Here is a 20,063-nt window from a genome sequence, read left to right on the forward strand (position 1 = left end):
TCATTGTCTGACATGGTATGTTTATGTATATGTGGTGGGAACTGCCTCCCTAACTGAGATTAAGCTTTGAGGCAATAAAGCTGGATCTATTGTGCAAGTACTGAAAGTGAGAGCAAAAACTGGATGGCCCCAGATAGGGATTGAGTGCCTGGCTCTTCAATGGACTGGCACCTTAGTCAGTCACTTACATCTGCGCACAGTGGGTGTGAAACATTCCCATTCTGATTGGGTAACATTTTGCACAAGTGTAAGTGGCTACACAAAGTGCCAGGCACCAGAGAGTCAGACACTGAGACGGTGATCACTACTGACCCATATTTAGGTTGGATAGTTGCTGAAGAGTATAAACCCCTTCTTTCCCAATCACGCCCACCTACAGACTTCTCAACAGCTAGCACATGACATGGAAAGCTAGTCAGAAGAAACTCCCCACATCCTTACTGCTCATTCCATTTCTGGGTTTAGCTTATTTAACAACAAAATCCCAGGAAATAAGGTTCTACATATTTCAGTATCTTCAGGACCTTGCTCAAGTGAAGAGGAGATCAGAATTTGAAAGTGATCTGGATAATGTTGTTAGTAGCCCTAAAATTATCAGCTACACGAGATAAGACAAAAAACACTCAAGCAACAAATTGAAGGCCCACAAAAAAATCAGGAAGGAGTTTTCACTCCTCTCCTCTCTAACCCCTCATGCTACAGCATGGCACAACTGGAAATGAGGAGCCGGCTGCCTTCCTCTGAAGCTGGAGGAACTGACAACCATCAGAGAAAGACATTAGATTAGACGGACCTTTGGTGTTATCCGGTATGTCTATTCCTATATTCCTTTTCTGCTTGTTAAAGACAGACACAAAAGCATTACTGTGTCTCCCATAAGAACTGCTTTGCATATGTTCTGAAAGCTAAGACAGCTGTGTGAATGACTTAGAGTTCCAGGAAGTAGATGTGTTTCTTGGCTTTAAGTCTGGTTTATTTGCTTTAGATGGAGTGGCAAGCCAGGCAAGTTCCCTCCCTGAAGAGTGGCACTGGCTGCAAGAATACTGAGCAGCTTGAGACTTCACGTAGCGTCTTTCAGTAGACAGATGAGCATTTCTCAGTTCTGGGCATTATTTTGCTGCTTAGACAGTATTGACTCTCATCTCACTGGGCAAGAAGAGGGACTGACAGAACAACTTTCCAAGCTCCATTCCTCAAGCAGCCAACCTTTGGGAAAGAGCCATGGGGAGGAGAATTCTATTTTGTTCTATATAGGTTCTTATATGGCACTCATTACTGTAGTATCTGAACTCCTGCTAGTGCTTTGTATTTCTTGGGGACGCCATGATCAGGAGCCTCATTGGGGCAAAGATACAAAACAAGCCAGCAAGGAGAGTGGCCCTTTATATAGCCAGGCGCTGTTTCTGCAGAGAAGCCATGAAAGAACTGAGGAAATGCCTTCCCTGTAATGGCTCCTGGGTCTCTTTTCCCTCACTAAGCAGCGGTGAGAAATGAGAGGTGCCCTTTCTCCTGGGGGGGGGGGGGGTAAAGGGATACTTGTTAGACTCCTTTAGTGGTGCGTTATGATAAGTAGTGCATCAGACATCAAAGCACCACATGGCACTCCCCCTGGCTCAACTAGGAAATATCTTTTATTGGACCAACTTCTGTTGGTGAGAGAGACAAGCTTTTGAGCTTACACAGAACTCTTCTTCAGATCTGGGAAACTTATTCAGTGTCACAGCTAAAACACAGGATGGAACAGATTGTCTACTTATACTAAACAATCTGTTCCACCCTGTAGTTAGCTGTGACATTCTGAATATGTTTCCCAGACCTGAAGAAGAGTTCTGTGTAAGCTTGAAAGCTTGTCTCTCTCACCAACAGAAGTTGGTCCAATAAAAGTTATTACCTCACCCACCTCGCCTAATATCCTGGGACTGACAGGGCTGCAACACTGCATTCGACCAAGACAGACAGGCTGGGGCTGTAAAATAAGGAAACATGGTCTAAATTGCAACAGGTAAAGAGATCTGTGGTTGGGTCCTCGTTTGTTAAAAAATAAAACAAAACAAAGGTGAACCATAATACAGCCAGATCATTAATATGAATAAACTTTAACCTTTGTCAGATACCCCTTTGAAAGGAAAGGATGGCCAGGCACTGTACTCCAGTTTATGGAAGGGATTTCACATCCAGGAGCCTCAATAATAGAACAGATGGATTAAATCTGGAAGAACCAGGTGGAAAGCTTATGGTGAAAAGAAAAAAAGGGGAGGAGGCGTGGGGGGGAGAAAAAGAAAAACAGAAAAAACAAAACAAAAAAAAACTTACAACCCAAGACAAAGTGCTCCTGGATTATAAAAACGTCTGCTGAAAAAAAACCTATGAGGGCTATATGCAGGCAGAGCTGGACAACGGTGACAGAGAGGCTGAAATCCCAGACGGTATAGCCAGTTCAAGCCATGGGATTCCTGCTGTAAAATGAACAGGAGGAGAGAGAACCTGATGAAAGGCATGATGCTGCAGCTTTGCCCTTTAAAGGCGGGCCAAGAGCAGGCATCTGTGTTCCATGCAGTGCAGCCAGAGCCTGCAATCAATTGTTTCTGAGACAAGTTACAAACGGGGACTTCTGTGTCTTATCAATTGGTCATGCAGATGCCTAGGCATCCACTGTAATGAATCGGTTGGGGACAATTGGTCTGGTTGTTCTTATTACAGCATCGTGAAAACAGCAGTCATAGTAATGTTGAGAAGGAAAGCCACAAACTGGTGATGTTGAATTGCTCACTGGCAATCGGTCTCTGCACCTGTTGGTCAGGAGGGGAGGCCCGTCAGTCCCAACTGGTGGATCAGATGAGCAGAAACGTATCAGACATCACTCTCCAGTTTAATACCCTCCCCTGAAGCTGTTCAGTGCATCTTTCCTCATGGAACTCAGATGTGTGTGTCAGGCACTAATTTGTGCAGCAACTAGTGTCCTAACCCTGCACTCTTCACTATGTAGCTGGAGTAGCATTAGCTGCAACAGGAACAGGCTGAGGAAGGATTAGAGGAAGGCTGGATCATCAGTGTGAAGTGTGCACAGGAAGCAACAGCCGATCTCCTGATAATGCTATGCATCTCTGGGGGAAGCCCTGGTCATGATCCGCTACCACCTTAGAGGGATTTTGTTTTGTTTTTTTTTAAAAAGAGACTCACAGAAGGCTTGGCTAGATGGGGAATTTTAGCGATACTGTCACTTTGGAAGCAGCTTAGGAAAAATAGAACTCTTAGCCCAGGATAAGAGCATTCACATGGGGAGTTATACCAGTACTGATAAAATTGTGCTGGTCAGTTTCCCAGTGTAGACAAAAGCCCTAAGGGGACAGTATTAGCACAGCCCCCTCCCTCACCCAGCTTTCAGTTGGGAACACCTTACACGGCCGCACCCCACAGCACTTTGCACCGAATGAGTTAATTTAGTAAAACGATGCATGACATTAGAAAACTTTGATTAGAAATCAGGGGAATAACAATGTCATGGTTGCCACCTATCATGATTTTATCACATCTTGTAAAATCTGATGGAGCCATGGTATTAAATGAGCATCACAGCTTTTGCTCAAAAGCGTTTTATATGTATGTTTCCAGCCCTCACAGTTGTGGAGAAAAACTGGAAAGCATGAACCCAGAGGTAAAAACAAACAAGAAAGCAAATAAAATTAAATTTTTTAAAGCGTCTTAGGCAGTGTAAGCCAGTCATGATTTTTTGGGGGGTGGCCTGACTCAATTTTTGAATACTTTAGGATGGCAGTACTGTGGAGAGAGTTCCTCCTTGGTGCAGCGATTCTCTTACACACCCTGCAGTGAAGTTTTGTTTATTTTCATTTTGTTTTTAATTCATAGCACATTCTACTAATACTACTTTTAGATGAGAAACTCACTGAAATACCACATTTGATTTCATGGGAAAAAGACTCAAACAACAAAACAAAAAAGTTTTTTGGATAGAGTTGTTTAAGAACGTGCAGCTCTTCTTGCTGCTCTTTTCCAGGGAGCGTGCCTTGCTGACAGGATTAACTACTGCCAGACTCACAAAGCTGGGAGACAGCTGCCACATGGCAGCCATTTATTACAAGGCACCACTCCTTTAAAGTCAGGAAAGAGACAGAGCCTCTTATTTTCCGAGGTGTTATCAGCAGGGTTTCCCTGCTCCACAGGCTTTAGTGACTAGGCTTTTTCCAAACAAACACCTCCTTTTCTCCCCACCTTGTTAACATCATCATATTCCTGTCTTCTGCTCCTGGGTGAGCACAGGATATATCCTCTCTACTGTGTATTCCAGGTAAAAACTCTATTAAAACAGTTAAAAGATCAGAATTTCTGTATAACACACATACACACTAACTCACTCCTCTGCTTTACAGTAAAGTTTAATTAGAAAGTTTTAGTTTAACACAAACCAACAAAACGAAAACCAACAGGGAGGGAGACATACTGGAGTGAAGGAATGCAGAGTTAAGGTACTATAATAATAAAAATTCTGACCTTACATATGTGACCTCTCATCCACCCATAAGACACATTTCTTTACACCTGCATTTCTTTAATCTATAATATCGACCATGGAATACAGAACCCTATCTCAGGCTGATCTCGAAACCACTGCCTAGTCATTGACCCTTTTCCAGTCCACATGACCATGATGGGCCAGACACACATTTCTTTCCTTCTTGGCACAGACTAAAGACCTGACCCACTTACAGGCCACCATCCTGCAGTCTTGCATCTTACTCTCTAAATAGGTTTTCAGACAACATCATCCCACATTCCGCTCTGAGCCAGACACCAACATATCACGTCCATTATTTCCATTAAGATTAGATACCTCATTGTATGTTAGTCATTCCCTCTCCTTCTATGATTTGCACCTCACTTTAGAGATGCAGGCCTGCTATGTAACTTTATCTTGTGCCTTCTACATACACTTGCTGCTGATGTCAGAGTACCACAGGTCACACAAATTGAGCTCGTGATTTCCCCCCAAGAAGGAGAGAAAAGAACTGCCCAGGTGTAAAATGTATAATTTTTGTTGGCAATGTGAAATTTTTCTAAAGTATTTGTATTACATGTGAGGACATCCATGAGCTCTTTTTAAGTGGGCAGGGCCAAGGTGATTCGTGAAGCCTTAATTCTGAAATCAACCATTTAATTTGGTTTTCTGTTCGAATGAGATCAATTTAATTTAATTATGATATATGAAGTAGACTGCCCATTAAACCTTCTAAAGTGTGTTGAGCTCCTCGGATGGACAGCACTGTGAGAATGCAAAATAATATTACTGTTTCTTAACACAAATTTTCTTCGGGGGGGGGAGGAGGAGTAAAAATTCTTATGTTTTCATGAGTATAAGAAAATGAAGCAAGAGTGTTTAAATGAATTAGGAGCAGCTGGGCAATGCACCATCCTCCAGGATCAGCAGGGCTCCCACAGAGCATCTCACCCTATGACACAAATGGAGCATAGACTGGAAGTTCTCTGGGCACCAAGGCAATCTTTTTGTTGTGCGTTTGTAGAGTGCCTAACACAAAAGGGGCCTGGTCCATGACGCGGGTTCCCTTGGTGTTACCTCTTATTATTATACGTATTACTGTATCAAGTTCAGCAATTGCTCATGGAATTCAAAAGCTCCCCAGCTTTGTTAGACACTTCTGTATTTGGCTGTGGGCATGGGAGGACACAGAACCTATTCTTCTCCCCTCCACCCAGGTATGCCTGCTGACCTTCTACATTCCTTGTAGTATTGCTTTTGGTCCAATGGACTTTACAAGACCCACAGGCATTGCAAAAGGATATTACAAAGTACACATGCCTTGCCTCGTAAGACCCACAAAGACTCCATGGAGGTCAGCACAGAGCTCAAAGTCTGCAAGCATTGTAAGCTCTGTGGTGGTAAGCAAGCGAATGACCAAAATCAGCTGAGTAGGCCTGGTGACTGCTTAAGGTGCAGATTGCTCCTGCAATGCTGTAAGCGCTGCAGGCCATACCTGCTGACCTGGGAAACTCTGTCGTAGGAATAGTTTAAAGTTTACTGAACTCAAAGGACTAACATCTCTGCTATATGGAGGTGCAAACAACAGCAAAGTCACCAGAATTGTGACCACCTGTGTCAGTAGTGAGTTTGGCTCTATGAGCTTCCACTGGATGTATCAGTAAAGCTTTCAAAATCCTTGAACTACAGCTCTGGTGGTATGCAAGGATCCTGGGAAAACATGTAAGATTCCAGTGAACACCACAGCCATACAGGAAATGAAACTTTATTGCTGCTTAGGAAGCATCATTACAGAGGATGGAAGTCCGAACCAGAATAGCAAGAGTGAAAGAAGTGTTCTGGAAGAATAATCATCTAATCAGAACAGACATAAATCTGGAAGATAAATTCTAACTTAAAAATTTATATTTGGTCTGTGTTAAATTACAGCTGTAAAACACAGACATTCAAACGATAATAAAGAAACGACAGTCCTTCAAATGTTGGTGTTATAGAAGAATTCTGAAAATATAGATAGATTGTGTAACCAACTGGAAAGGACTGGAATTCAGCAAACACTGGTGTAAGATCTTACGAAAAGAAAGATTCAATTTGCAGGATACCTTTTATGAGGTTCAGTGGGCGATATGCATGTCTACGGAAATTAGAAGGAAAAGTTGATGACAGAAGAACATGAGGCAGAAAAAGAAGATCATGGATGGACGATGTGGGATCCTGGGAGATTATTCCTCAGAGAGATTAGCAGAGGACCATACAGAATGGGCTACTATTGCTGCAAACTTGCGGGCTACATCTAGACTACAGCACTTACAGCAGTGCAGCTGTGCCGCTGTAGTGCTTCTGGTGAAGACACTCTAAGCCGATGGGAGAGAGCTCTGCCATCAGTTTTATAACTCCTGCCTCCGTGAGCGGCGGTAGTAGAAGCCCCCCGCTGTTTACACCGCCACTTAGGTTGGTATAACTTATATCGCTCGGGGAGTGTATTAGTCAAACCCCTGAGCGATGTAAGTTATCCTGAAGTAACCAGTAGTGTAGACAAGGGCTCAATTATGGAGATACAACATAAGAGGAAGAACAACCACAGCAATCTGGATTTATACGATCTTACAAACACCGCAGGCTTTCATCCTTCTACTCATCTTCACTGTAAAGGCTCAGTATGAAGAGGCTACAATTCCTAGCATGTGATGTTCCACTTGTTTGGACCAAGTTAGCAACCCTGTGACCAGTTCTTTCCACAAGCCACACATCTATTACAAAACATCAGGACAGTTGCAGTGTGCCTCATTCTAGGCAGACATTTAGGTACACTCCTTGATTTCCTGGCAAACTGCTTGGGTGTCTGTTGCTGGTCCTAAACCACCCTCCCCTACAAAAAGAAGGAGGAATTCCATTGCTCATACAGTAAAACAGATGACACAGACAACTCTTTGAAAATCTATCTGTGAAAAGGGCAACTTCCTTCCTTCTCCCCTTGAGATACATATTGAACACCAAAACATAGCCTGTTTCAAGCCTAACAACAATTATACTTGTGACGGATTCTGGGGACATAAACACAAGAACAGTTATTTTATAAACATTTACATATCCAGCAGGAAGCAAAGTCCATTGGCAGGATGGTATCAGTTTGCTAGTGAAACTAAGCTAATCAGTTTTCAAATTACATATATACACTCACTGGATATCAACACTGTATTTGTTAATTCACAGATACTGACAATGATCCTGCCATTCAAACTCACTAGGATGAGCAATGTTCCTGTGTGTTTTCTCTCAGACAGACAGACAGACCGACCCTCCTCCAATTCTAAGATCAAGTTGTTTATAATTCCAGAATAGGTGACTTGATTCTCCTGTCGATCATTCCACTTTTGAGCTAGTTTGTATTGTAAAGTGTAATTCCGCTGGCTTCAGTGGTGCCACTCATAACCTGCACCAGCGTAAGAGGAAAATCAGGCCTAGAATATTTAAGAGAGCTGGGAAAGTTCAGCAAAGGTTCACAGAACAGGTCACAGCTATAACAGCTTTGACTGCATTTATGCTTGATTTGAAAGGCCAGTGGAACAGGAAGATCACATACTCATTCAGAAAAAGATATACACTCAATGTGAAAACACTGCAGCTGAAGTTTTACTTTCCTTTAGAGACACTAAACAGTAGCAAATAATGAAATGGTGGGACCAAAAGATCCAAAATTAGAGTCTCCTGCCTGTTCAGATATCATCCCCTTGCAGTATAATGTTTCAGTGAGAGTCTAATAGAACTGAGCTAGTTAGATCAAGAGAGATTACCTAGTATAATTGAAGAGGTTGAATCTCTCGATAATATTGTTGTTAAAACAAGTATATAGTTGAATTAGTTAAAACAAGAAAGCTACAGGGGAAAGTAATACCACTTGCTCTAAATCAGTGACTTATCAGTATGATGTGGCAGCAATCTGGTTAACAAATATGCTAATTTCATATATGGTGATGTGGTACAATTTATCTGTTAAGAATTGGGCTGAGGCCACCACACTCATTTCATTTGTTCCCTAATTCAGACTTTAAGCAAAGTTTCTGAAAGCAAGAGAAGGTATCAGTACTTGTCACTTAACCCCCAGCTAAAGAAGTATCTAAGGGTACGTCTACACTGCAATTAGGTACCCTTGGCTGGCCTGTGCCCGCTGGCTCAGGCAAAGGGGCTGTTTAATTGCAGTGTAAGCATTGAGGCTTGGGCTGGAGTCTGGCCTCCAGGACCCTGCAAGGTGGGAGGGTCCAAGAGCTCTGGCATCCAAACCCCGAACATCTACCCTACAATTAAACTGCCCCTTTGCCCGAGCCCCACAAACCCAAGTCAGCTGGCCTGGATCAGCCACGGATGCCTAACTGCAATGTAGACATACTCTAATAGGCCTTTTCCATATCTAACTACTATGATCCTACACTATATAAATATAATTTATAAAGGTAAGTAACACACACACACACCCCAGCCCTGGGCGGGGAGGGGAATATCATGTACTGGGTGACCTTTGTTACAAATATAAAACACTGAAATAAAATGATAACCCCTAACACACCCCATAGCAAATTCCATATGGGTCATCAGAGCCAAAACAAGTTGATGGATTCCCCAACAAATCCTCTCGTATAGCCCAAAAATATCACAAACAAGGTTACTTCTGAAATTACAATGGACTTTAAAATAGCAGTAACGCAGCTCCTAGAAAGGTAGGGGTAATTAGGAGGATTAGCACATTTCTGAGGGAAGTCAGAGGTTCTGCCTTGGCCGTGTTTCATACCTCAGTAAACCCAGGGGAGTGATCAGTTCATAACTGTGCTCCCGAGGGTGCCTAATTGCTGAACTGTCTTACCAAAACAAAAAGACTGTGCCAGCGTAAATCGCACTAAATTAAAAGAAACACTATCCGACGAATAGCAAAATCATGTTTGTTCTTTTTCACTAGAACCAGCAAAGATTACATTTTGGCCACATATGGCACACACAGAACTCCCAAGACCTAAATTTGAGCACGTACTTGCTACTAAATTGGTAACAAATGCTCTAAGCACTCTCTTTCCTAAGACACCAACACTGTCATGGCAGGGAAAGGGGGGGTGGGGTTGGGGGGAATACAGTAAATAGAGATCAGATGACTTGAAATAATAGTTCTATTCATTTAAACTCTTCTCTTAATTATTAAAGAGCCTACAATCAGGAATGGAGCTTCAGCTATAAAGTTAGAGAAGAAAACAGTTGACTGGATTCTAGAAGCATTTGAAAATAAAAGCCCCGGTCAGTAGCAGACACAGTTGCCTAAATGCTTGCTGGCTGTGAAGTGGCTATGCCTATAGCTAATGAAGCCTTGTTTAAACAGTTGTTTGTGATGAAACGAAGGGCCCGATTCTCCTCTCACATACTGACCTCAGTGGAGATGCTCTACATTACACCAATGTAAATGAGAGAAGATTCAGGCCCAACATCTTTCAAAGCACTTCAATAGCTTAAATAAGAAAGAACCCTTTTCAGTAAGACGACCCCTGTTCTTCCCTGTCCTTTTATCTTCTCTTAACAGTTTGCCATCCAGGGATAGGAGGGAACCCCAGCTGCAACAGCTTACACTTTTATCTTCTGCTGACCATGCAACAGCACAAAGCTGAGTGCTGGATTTCCTGCTGCTTGCCTAAAGGGACCGTTCAGCTTGTTTAAATACTGCTTGCCTTGAGAGTTTTGGAGTCATGCCCAAGCAATGTACTGTATCTTCCCAGCATCCATTTCAGCGTGTACTTTAAAGGTCTCTAAGTTCGATGTACTATGCCCTGCTGCACTACGGGAGAGGCTTGATGCCTTTAGAAAAGTCATCTTGTTTTTTTTCAAACCTATTCACGTGCAGTGTTTGTTACAGAGCTAACAAAGGGTCCCCACCTGCACACTGAAAACATACCTCACATTTAATTCAACACAGGAAATTTTGAAACCAATTAAATGTGAGTAAAGTACGTTCTGGTATGAAGGGTTATCACGAGGAAGAAAACAAATGCCATGTATTGACTATAAACGGTTATCAATGCTCAGTGCACAAAGAGCCTGAGATACTTTCAATCACACAGGTGAGCTACAGTAGAGTGACCCCTACTTACACTACATTTTAAAAGTCTCCAGATGTTTTATTTATTTACTTTTACACCACACAAATATTTACTGGTTCCTCAGGACAGTGAAATTCTGAACCTGTATGATTCGACTGTACCAACCAAACTACAAATGTGACACGGCGAGTGAGTGCCCACATGCAGCATACACAGATAGAATCAGTGATCCCAGCTACAGCATATGTCTGTAAATTTGCAAGGACACACCTCAGGAACAGTGAGGCCAGACAGACTTAGGAAAGCTGATGCATACTTCCTGAGAAGGTCTGATTCTGTCAGCATGATCCAGGGTCCTGGGGAGAAGGCTGCTTGGAATGGCACTGTAGTGGCACAATGTGCCCACAAATGCTGTTTCACGAAGGACAGGAGTCAGCCACCCAGCGCATTCCTAAGAAATGGGCAGCGCTGGCTGGAGAAGGGCTGTGCTGGCGATGACTCATTGCATCACTTGGGCAGGAGCCCTTGCTGGCTGAAATTTGGGAACCCTGCCTGCAAATTAACACCGGGTTCTCTGGCAGAAAACCGAGGGAAAGTGGTGGGGTGCAAGCAAACTTCTGCATGAGCACCACATAAATAAATCACTATTCTGCAAGTCCCTTTAAGTCACCTAATTAAACCAATATCTAACATATGAAGCACAAACAGGGCAAGAATGAATGCAGCTGACAGCCCTTTTCAAAACCTTGGTAAGAGGAGGTTAATACGAAATCTAGCCTAGGAACAACAAAAACTTAAGTAGAATGTCTCCTTTATTTCTTCTACTAACTAAGGTCTATTTCCAATTATGTTTCTTTCTTTGAATTTGTAACCTTGTATGTAATGCGTTCCCCTCACCTCCTCCCTCTCTCTCTCAAAATTCAAATTTAATAAAACCAAGAGTTTCTATAAAAAAATACCTCCTTCGTTCTCAGAAAGAAAATCATCCTTTACAAACCCTTTCAAAATGTTCCATTTACCCAATTAGCAGGTAGCCAGGACTCAACCTTCGTGGCAAGGTCAATGAGGAGATAACCTTGGCTAATAGCATGAATCCACATTGGCCCAACTGCAGCAAAACATGGCCAACCCATTCAGCATCCTAAAAGACAAAGCCCTAATCAGCCCCAGACCAGGTTAACAGCTGATATGGACGGAGAAGAGATAAAAATCCAGATTCAAAACTTTCTTGTGAAACTTTTGAATAAAAGGTTCTTGGAAGGAAACTTCAGTGTATACTGCTCATAAGGAACTTTCAAAAAGGTGCTATTTAAGATGCTTTGCTGAGGACGAAAGTATGAAAATATACATACACCCACAATAGAAATATGTTTAAGACTACAGTTGCAAGGAAATGCAAATCTAGAGGTGAAAACTTATCTTTAACCCATTCTGCACTGGCTCAGTATTAGAGCAGGGATGAGAGATCTGTGCTTGAATATTTCTTGTGCTTGAATATGCTTCTATGCGCTAATGCTGTGGTTCAATGAAGCAAATTAAAGATGAAGTATTAGCAAGTAGAGTTGCCAGGTGTCCGGTTTTCGATAGGAATGCTCGGTCAAAAAGGGACCGTGGCAGCTCCGGTCAGCACTGCTGACTGGGCCATTAAAAGTCCGGTCGGCAGCGCAGATGCGCAGTGGTGCTAAATCAGGCTCCGTGCAGCTCCCGGAAGCAGAGGCATGTCCCCCCTCCAGCTCCTAGGTACAGGGGCAGCCAGGGGGCTCCGCATGCTGCCCCGCCCCAGGCGCAAGCTCCACAGCTCCTATTGGCTGGGAACCGCAGCCAGTGGGATCTGTAGGGGCGGTGCCTGCAGACGGGGCAGCGTGCAGAGACGAGTATAAAGTTGGCAACTCTATCAGCAAGTTGAGAACAAATGTGTGGCCTGTCCTACTTACATGCCACCTCTTGTTTATCACTTTTTTTCCATTCTTTGTCCTGCAAGGACCCCTGTTTTCATTCAAAAATCTACTGGAAACCCATTTCTCCAACAAAGTTTATTGACAATAGTCTTCCTAAACAAGAAATACTTGGGGTCCATTCCTGCATTCTTTGCTCAAGCATAAGATCCAGTTAAATGGAGTTTAAAGTGTGGAAAAATAGTCCGGATTGTAAACTTTAGAGTGCAAACTCCTTGGGTCAGGGGGCTTCCTCCATGTTTTGTACAGCATCAAGCACACAAATGGTGATCAATAATTCCTTTACATGAACTGAATTACATCCTTCACTTCATTTAAACTTAAGTTTTCTGCATTTAGCTGCTTGCTCTTTTTCCAGCGTAAACTGCCCTGGACTCAACTACCTCCCTCCTGCACTCCTCACCCCAAAAATCTGTCCAAGTACATAAGTAGCCATGCTGTACTAATGCATGATAGCACCGTCACACATCTAGACCATAAAACGTGTACTCAACAACCCATCTGGAGCCAAGGCACTAAGTGGTTTTTTAAACAATATTTTCAAAGCTTGAATCTAGTATGGGGAGTAGTGGGAATGGTGCACACATACTCTGGCATATGTAGTTGACCACTTCCAGAGTTTGATGTATCATCACCAAAAAAAAATTGAAGTAAAGAAACCAAGCTTCACAAAGAAGCAACAGTCTACTGTCTGATTCCATATCTGCAGACCCGGATAGCCTGACTCATAGTGCTCACAGTCTAGCAGCAGATGGGAAGCTAAAACATGGAATTTAGGTAGCAAGACATAAATGCTGTTCAAGCAGGAGACGCAACCCATCAGCTGTTTTTGCCTTAGAATTACTACGCTGTGTCACAGTGGGACCGTTTTGCTTCATAAACTGCTGCCATGTTTTACTCCGTCGGTGCACAGATTTTGATGTAGGAGAAGGAAGTTAAGCACAACGTATAGCAGCAAGACTGTAGCCATTTTCCCCCCATGGGCCTAAAACAGTGGTTTTCAACCTGTGGTCCGTGGACCCCTAGGGGTCCACAGACTACATCTAATGTGTCGGGGTCTGCCGACTATGTATAAGATTTCCAAAAGGATCAGCACAGCCATTTAAAATGTTTAAGGGGTCTGCAAATGACAAAAGGCTGAAAACCACTGGCCGAAAGTATAACCCCTCCCACTCCCCGCCATCCCTGAGGAAAAGTTGACTGAGAGCAATATTTTGTTTTAATCAAAAGAGCAAACAAGGCAGAGTTAAGAAAGCAGATTAACAGGGTAGAGTCACTCACTCTTCCCCTCCCTTCAGACAACAGAAGCAAACTTCATACCAAGAAGCACCGCTAGCCTCCACAGCAGCAGCAACAGAAGTCCTTTGGAACCACTGCCCTTTGCAATTCAAAGCTACTTTTTGACCTTTTTCCTTCAGCCCGCTGCTGTGCACATGCTTTTTATTTTTCAGGTTTAAAACTTCTGCTACTAATAAAAATGTTATTGCAAATATCCTCATTTCCTTGAATAACCATATTCTTGAGTGACTTGATTAGTTAGAAGAACAGGAGGACTTGTGGCACCTTAGAGACTAACAAATTTATTTGAGCATGAGCTTTCGTGAGCTACAGCATCCGATGAAGTGAGCTGTAGCTCACGAAAGCTTATGCTCAAATAAATTGGTTAGTCTCTTAGGTGCCTCAAGTACTCCTTTTCTTTTTGTGGATACAGACTAACACGGCTGCTACTCTGAAACCTTGATTAGTTAGCAGACTGACCCAGCGAGATGCTGAGCCTCAAGAGACTAAACAAATGGTTTCTTTCAGCTCTTCCTCCATTTTATTTTTGTGATAGAATGCACTAAGTAAAAGTATAGGGCTCTGAAAAGAAGTTTTGCATATTGAGTTGAAAATGCAAACATCCTCACTTGAAGGAAACACTTAATTTTTAAGCAATTTGAGCATCTCTGGGATTAAATATTAAGTTCACTGATAAGCAAAACTTCAGAGCTGTTCAAAGCCAGCAAGAAAATAGAAAAAAATCTGATGCTATCTTTATCTCCAAGCCTCTAACCTACAAGTGAAGCTGGTACTGCCAAGGGCACACAACTTGCTAGGTAGTAGTCCCAGTTCTAGTCCAGCAAACTAAAGAAAAAGGTGATGAAGGACCTAGACAGGTTGAACTAAATTTTATTTATATTAAAAAATACAAGAGAAAAATTTGATGAACTAAAATGCATCTAGCAAGCAAAATTATTTTCAAATGACTACCGTTATGACAACATGAGCATCTTAGTCCAAAGGAAAAGTTCAGAAGGTTATTTCTATGTCAAATTATCTATAAATCTGCTTCATTATCTCAAACTTCCTGTTTCACATCATGTGCAAAAAATTAATTCCTTTCAGCAGAGGTTACTTGCAGAAAGAAGATGCATTCAAACTAAAATCCTCATGGCCAAGGGTTTAAAAGAAATAAATTCCCCATCAATTCAGTGTTGCCGTTTTCATAGGAGCAGGGATGCATGCAAACATTGGGCGTTATCAGGAAGAAAGCAGAAAAGGAAAATACACTAGTGTGAACAAACACTTGTACGCCAGACAAGCACAGTGATGGCTAACAGTGCAGAACTTCTGTTAGCACAAGCAGAACATCCACCTTCTAAGAAACCACTTCCCATCATACGTGTCCCACCCCCGCTCCTCAATGGTGTGCTATTTACTGAAGTTAAAAATAACTGGGCAACTGATCTCTAACCAGGCATCAGAAGAGTTGGCCAACACCATACCACGGCCCTACTACATGTACAAACCACCAACGAATAAAGCTGGTGGTGAATTGCAAATTTTTGCCTCACTGAAGTGTTAATGGGGGCTCTCTCGGTGACATGCACACATTGCACACTTACAAATCCACTTTACACACAGTCCCATTATACAAATATATACAGATACTCTACACATTTGCTTCCACCTTGTGGATTACTGGAGGTAGAAACAACTATGTATGAATACCTCTAAAATTAGTCTCCAGGGTAATCTGTGGGCAATATACCATACTGTGCTATAAAAAGCAGGAGAAAAAAGCCCCACTAACCATGAAACCACTTCTTCATTTCAGTATTGCATTTTCTGGGGACAGTCTGTGTGGCAAGGAAAAAAAAATACAGTTTTGCTTTTATTTTACTGAGTCTCGCTAAGCAGAGAACTACCCACTGCAATATTACTCTACACAGAAATTATCAGTGTGTTTAATAAACTAAAAGATTTTTGAAGGTGTCTGGAATTTACAGAGATTTTTACATAACCAGTAAGAAGGTTTAAACTAAAAAAAAGGTGATCAATCTATCAATTGCTGGATACAAAAGTATAAACTAGGGGTCTCAGAGTTCTGGGCAAACAAAGTCAGCTAAAGATTAACAAAAAAAATACCCCAAACCCTGCAAGATCTTACTTGTTAAAACCACCTTGAATCAGCCAGTTCCTATACTTGCTTGTCCTTGCTAAATTAACAGCAATTTTAGCATCATCAGTATACCACAGCTCCTTTTGGATTATTTGTTAAGGTATCAGCCTTCTTCTGTCGCTACATAAAGCATCAGTGGATCCTGTTTTGTATATTTTAAATTCAGAGAAAAATGTCTCAGGGCTGCTAGGTGTGTCACACATTCCACTGCTCTATGTACTCCTGCTGTGTGCAAAGAAAGGTAAATATTGCTGTAGTGTATCTCTCTCCCACAGACACAGAGAACAGCTCAATAGAATACTGCAATCAGCATGACTCCATTACAAGCTAAGGCCCTAATCCTGCAAGTGGATCCACACTGGCAGCCCCCTGCTCTGGGGAAAGCCCCATTAGCTCCACTGAGGTTTCATTCATACATATAGGTGTGACTGTGCAAAATCCGTTTCTCCCCGCCCAAAAAAAAGACAACTGCTGAAGGATTTCCTGGGGCTGTTTAGCAAATTGGGGGGGGGGGGGATTCTTCCCCCACTTTGTCCTCCCCTGTATCTTGAAAAACAGAACTTTGAAACTATACTGATTAAATCTGGAGTGGAGGGGTCTTTAAAGATGGACGCATAAATTATCCTTAGAGGTGAAAGACAGATAATTTAGTGCACAGCTGTGTATTCTGCATAAATAACATGTATAATACACAACGTATGTCAGAGATGGGTCCTACATTGCAAAGTCAAGATCCAGAACTGGAATAGATTCCAAACTTCTTCAGTATTCAGATTCAGAGTTTAGGAGAACAAATTCCAATCTGGTCCTGTTTTTAGTTTATATACATGCACATACAGATATCTCTGTTTACAAGAAACATTAAGAACCTATGACTATTTCCAAGAACTACTCCTTCACTTTGTTGCAGCCACTAATGCTTACCCTTATTCAACCAATATGATTTAAAAATTGTATTCCATATACTGGCCATGTTAATAAAATATTCCTTCCTGTCTTCCACTTGTAAAAAACTAAACCCACACCTTACCAGGGGATTTTACATCATAGAATCATAGAATATCAGGGTTGGAAGGGACCCCAGAAGGTCATCTAGTCCAACCCCCTGCTCAAAGCAGGACCAATTCCCAGTTAAATCATCCCAGCCAGGGCTTTGTCAAGCCTGACCTTAAAAACCTCTAAGGAAGGAGATTCTACCACCTCCCTAGGTAACTCATTCCAGTGTTTCACCACCCTCTTAGTGAAAAAGTTTTTCCTAATATCCAATCTAAACCTCCCCCACTGCAACTTGAGACCATTACTCCTCGTTCTGTCATCTGCTACCATTGAGAACAGTCTAGAGCCATCCTCTTTGGAACCCCCTTTCAGGTAGTTGAAAGCAGCTATCAAATCCCCCCTCATTCTTCTCTTCTGCAGGCTAAACAATCCCAGCTCCCTCAGCCTCTCCTCATAACTCATGTGTTCCAGTCCCCTAATCATTTTTGTTGCCCTTCGCTGGACTCTCTCCAATTTATCCACATCCTTCTTGAAGTGGACATATTCTTCATATTGAAGAATATGAAGTGGACATATTCATACTCTTCATATCCAAGGGAAGAGAAGGTTATACTATGTACGTTTACATAATCCAAAGAAAGCTTTATTGATGGACAGACATATTATGTACTAAAATATACACACACACAAAACTACATTAAAAGAACGTTATTAAGTTTGTAAAGTCAAACAGTCAGAAGTTTAGAAATGCCAGAATTAAGGTTGCCTATGCAACCTCAATTTAACCCCTGTGTGTGTAGGCATTATGCTACAGTCTATAATTACACCATCACAACTATTTTTTCCATAGGACCACCTAAAACTGGTCCAAATTAGGATGGATTTTCATGGAGATGGCACATCTTTGACATGAGGGCCACACCCCTGCTAAATTTTTAAGTCCCTGATCCTAAGCATTGGGGTAATGGAGCTTGTCAAAGAAAAGGTCACCAGAACTTTTTAAAATGGGCAAAACAACATACTTTTCCAAAGACCCAGACTTGGACATGGCTGAACCATTTTGGCTCAACCCGCCCCCCACAACAAACAAAAACCCACAGCCTGAGGCATACACCCAGCATGTAAAATTTCAGCCCAAATGTTTAAAATTTGGTAAAATTATAAGTAGGGCCAATTCATTGTCCATTTCATGGTCATAGGATTTAAAAAATCTAAAACGTCATGGTTTCAGATATTTAAATCTGAAATTTCAAGGTGTTGTAACTCTGGCGGGGGGTGGGGGGGGCAGTCCGCAAGGCTATTTTTTGTGTGTGCGTGCGCGCGCGCGGGGGGGGAGGGGTGTCACGGTATTGCCAGCCTTCCTTCTGCACTGCTTGTGGTGGTGGCATTGCCTTCAGAGCTGGGTGGCTGAAGAGCAGCAGCTGCTACCTGAGAGCCCACCTCAGAAGGCAGAGCCACCGCCAGCAGCAGCACAGAAGTGAGGGTGGCATAGTATGGTATTGCCACCCTGACTTCTGGGCCACTGACAGAGGTGGATCTGACCTGGCCCACTGAAGCGACCCATGCAGGAGAAGAAGTCCTATCCCCTCTGCAGCCCAACTGGGTCTAACAGCTGGAGCCCGGCACATGGTAGGAGCCCCTGACTGGTGCACCCCCAATCCTGCCCCTCCCCAGTGCTCAGGGAGGTTAAAGGGGTCTTGGGCTGCCTGTGTGGTTGTGGGTGACCACAAAGCCCCCCCAACCATGGCATCCTAGGTGGTTGCCCACCCACTTGTAAGGCAAGCCATGTCCCCCCAAGAAGAAACAAACCTCCCCCATATCATGCTACCCTCACTTCTATGCTGCTGCTGGCGGAGGCACTGCCCTCAGAACTGGGTGCCTGGCCAGCAGCCACCACTCTCTGACCATCCAGCTCTGAAGGCAGCGCAGAAAGTAAGGGTGGCAATACCGCGATCCCTCCCCTCCCCCCCTCCATAATAGCCAGATTTCACAGAAGAGACCAGATTTCAAGATCCACGACGTGTTTTTCAGGGCCGTGAATTTGGTAGGGCCCTAGTTATAAGCAACTGAAAACAGTCTTATAAATGGGAAATGTCAAGCAGCCTCAATAGATGGCACTATGAGCACCGCCTAGAATTCCATGCTGAGGGACCTGTCAGGGTTCTCTTTCTCCCTTACTTGCTCTCTTCTGAAGACACCTGAGAATTAGGATTCCCTGAACAGCTAAGAGATTACTGGATCAATCCATCCCATAATCTAGGACCCTAATTCAAAATTACTGGAAGTGGCTAGTTTGGCTTCACTGAAGAAGTCATCTGACCAGCCTCAAATGATATTACTGCTATTGCCAACACACTCATTCAAAAATCCATGAGTCAGGTCCAAAAAAACAATGCTATTAAAAAAAAAAAACAGTTTTGTTTTTTAATTTCCATTCCAGTTTTTGAGCCATGATGGTACACTCAGTTCACAGTTTCAAGCTTTTTTTCCTGCAGCTCTGAAGGCTAGACACTATCATTTTTTAAAAATAAAGCAAGCTGAAATTCTCAGGATCACTTGACTCCAGGAGCTTTTGCTTTGAGAAAAACAAACAAAATATCGTGAGACTTGTAATAAATTTGAGAGTTGGCAGCACTGTAATTATTTTCCTTATTTTCTATATAAAAATAATTGGTTGTGTTTGTATCTTTAAAGTATGTTACCATGGCATCTAGAAGTGCTATGTTTTACTAACACTGATTCGCCACTCTCCACACTCATGTTTGATACGTTTTGTAGTTAAGGTCCTGCAATCTAGCAGTTGTTCACCTGGCAGTAAATTATTTTTAAGAAAAAGTTGCTTTATTCTCCAGGCCCAACGATGCTCGAGTTCGTCCATCCCCAACGTTCTCCCGGGACACGAATGTTTTCAGAGAAACTTGACTGTTTCCGGGACTTCATTAATTTAGAGCTGCAATCCCTCAGTCAATAGATAGGGTTGTTGCTTTTAGGCAGCACTGACTTACTCTCATATAAACCCTAGAGGCGATTTTTGTTTAATGTACATGCTACGTGCAACTTATGTACGCTACTGCACACACAGC

General features: G+C 42.6%; 1 protein-coding gene across 7 annotated transcripts in view; it reads right to left on the bottom strand.

Annotated features, from left to right (window-relative positions):
- Positions 1–20,063, bottom strand: part of RREB1 (ras responsive element binding protein 1) — a 144,238-nt gene that overhangs the window by 84,672 nt on the left and 39,503 nt on the right. Inside the window, exon 1 of one of the 7 annotated variants that reach the window (XM_084618195.1) lies at positions 10,119–10,134. The exons of the other annotated variants lie outside the window; for them this stretch is intronic. The gene's annotated coding sequence lies outside the window, so the exon portion shown is untranslated. Of the gene's footprint in view, positions 1–10,118; positions 10,135–20,063 lie in introns of those variants that run through there. 7 annotated transcript variants of the gene reach the window in all.

This window comes from Lepidochelys olivacea (genome assembly GCF_965140295.1).
Source record: "Lepidochelys olivacea isolate rLepOli2 genome assembly, chromosome: 2".
NCBI lineage: Eukaryota > Metazoa > Chordata > Testudines > Cheloniidae > Lepidochelys > Lepidochelys olivacea.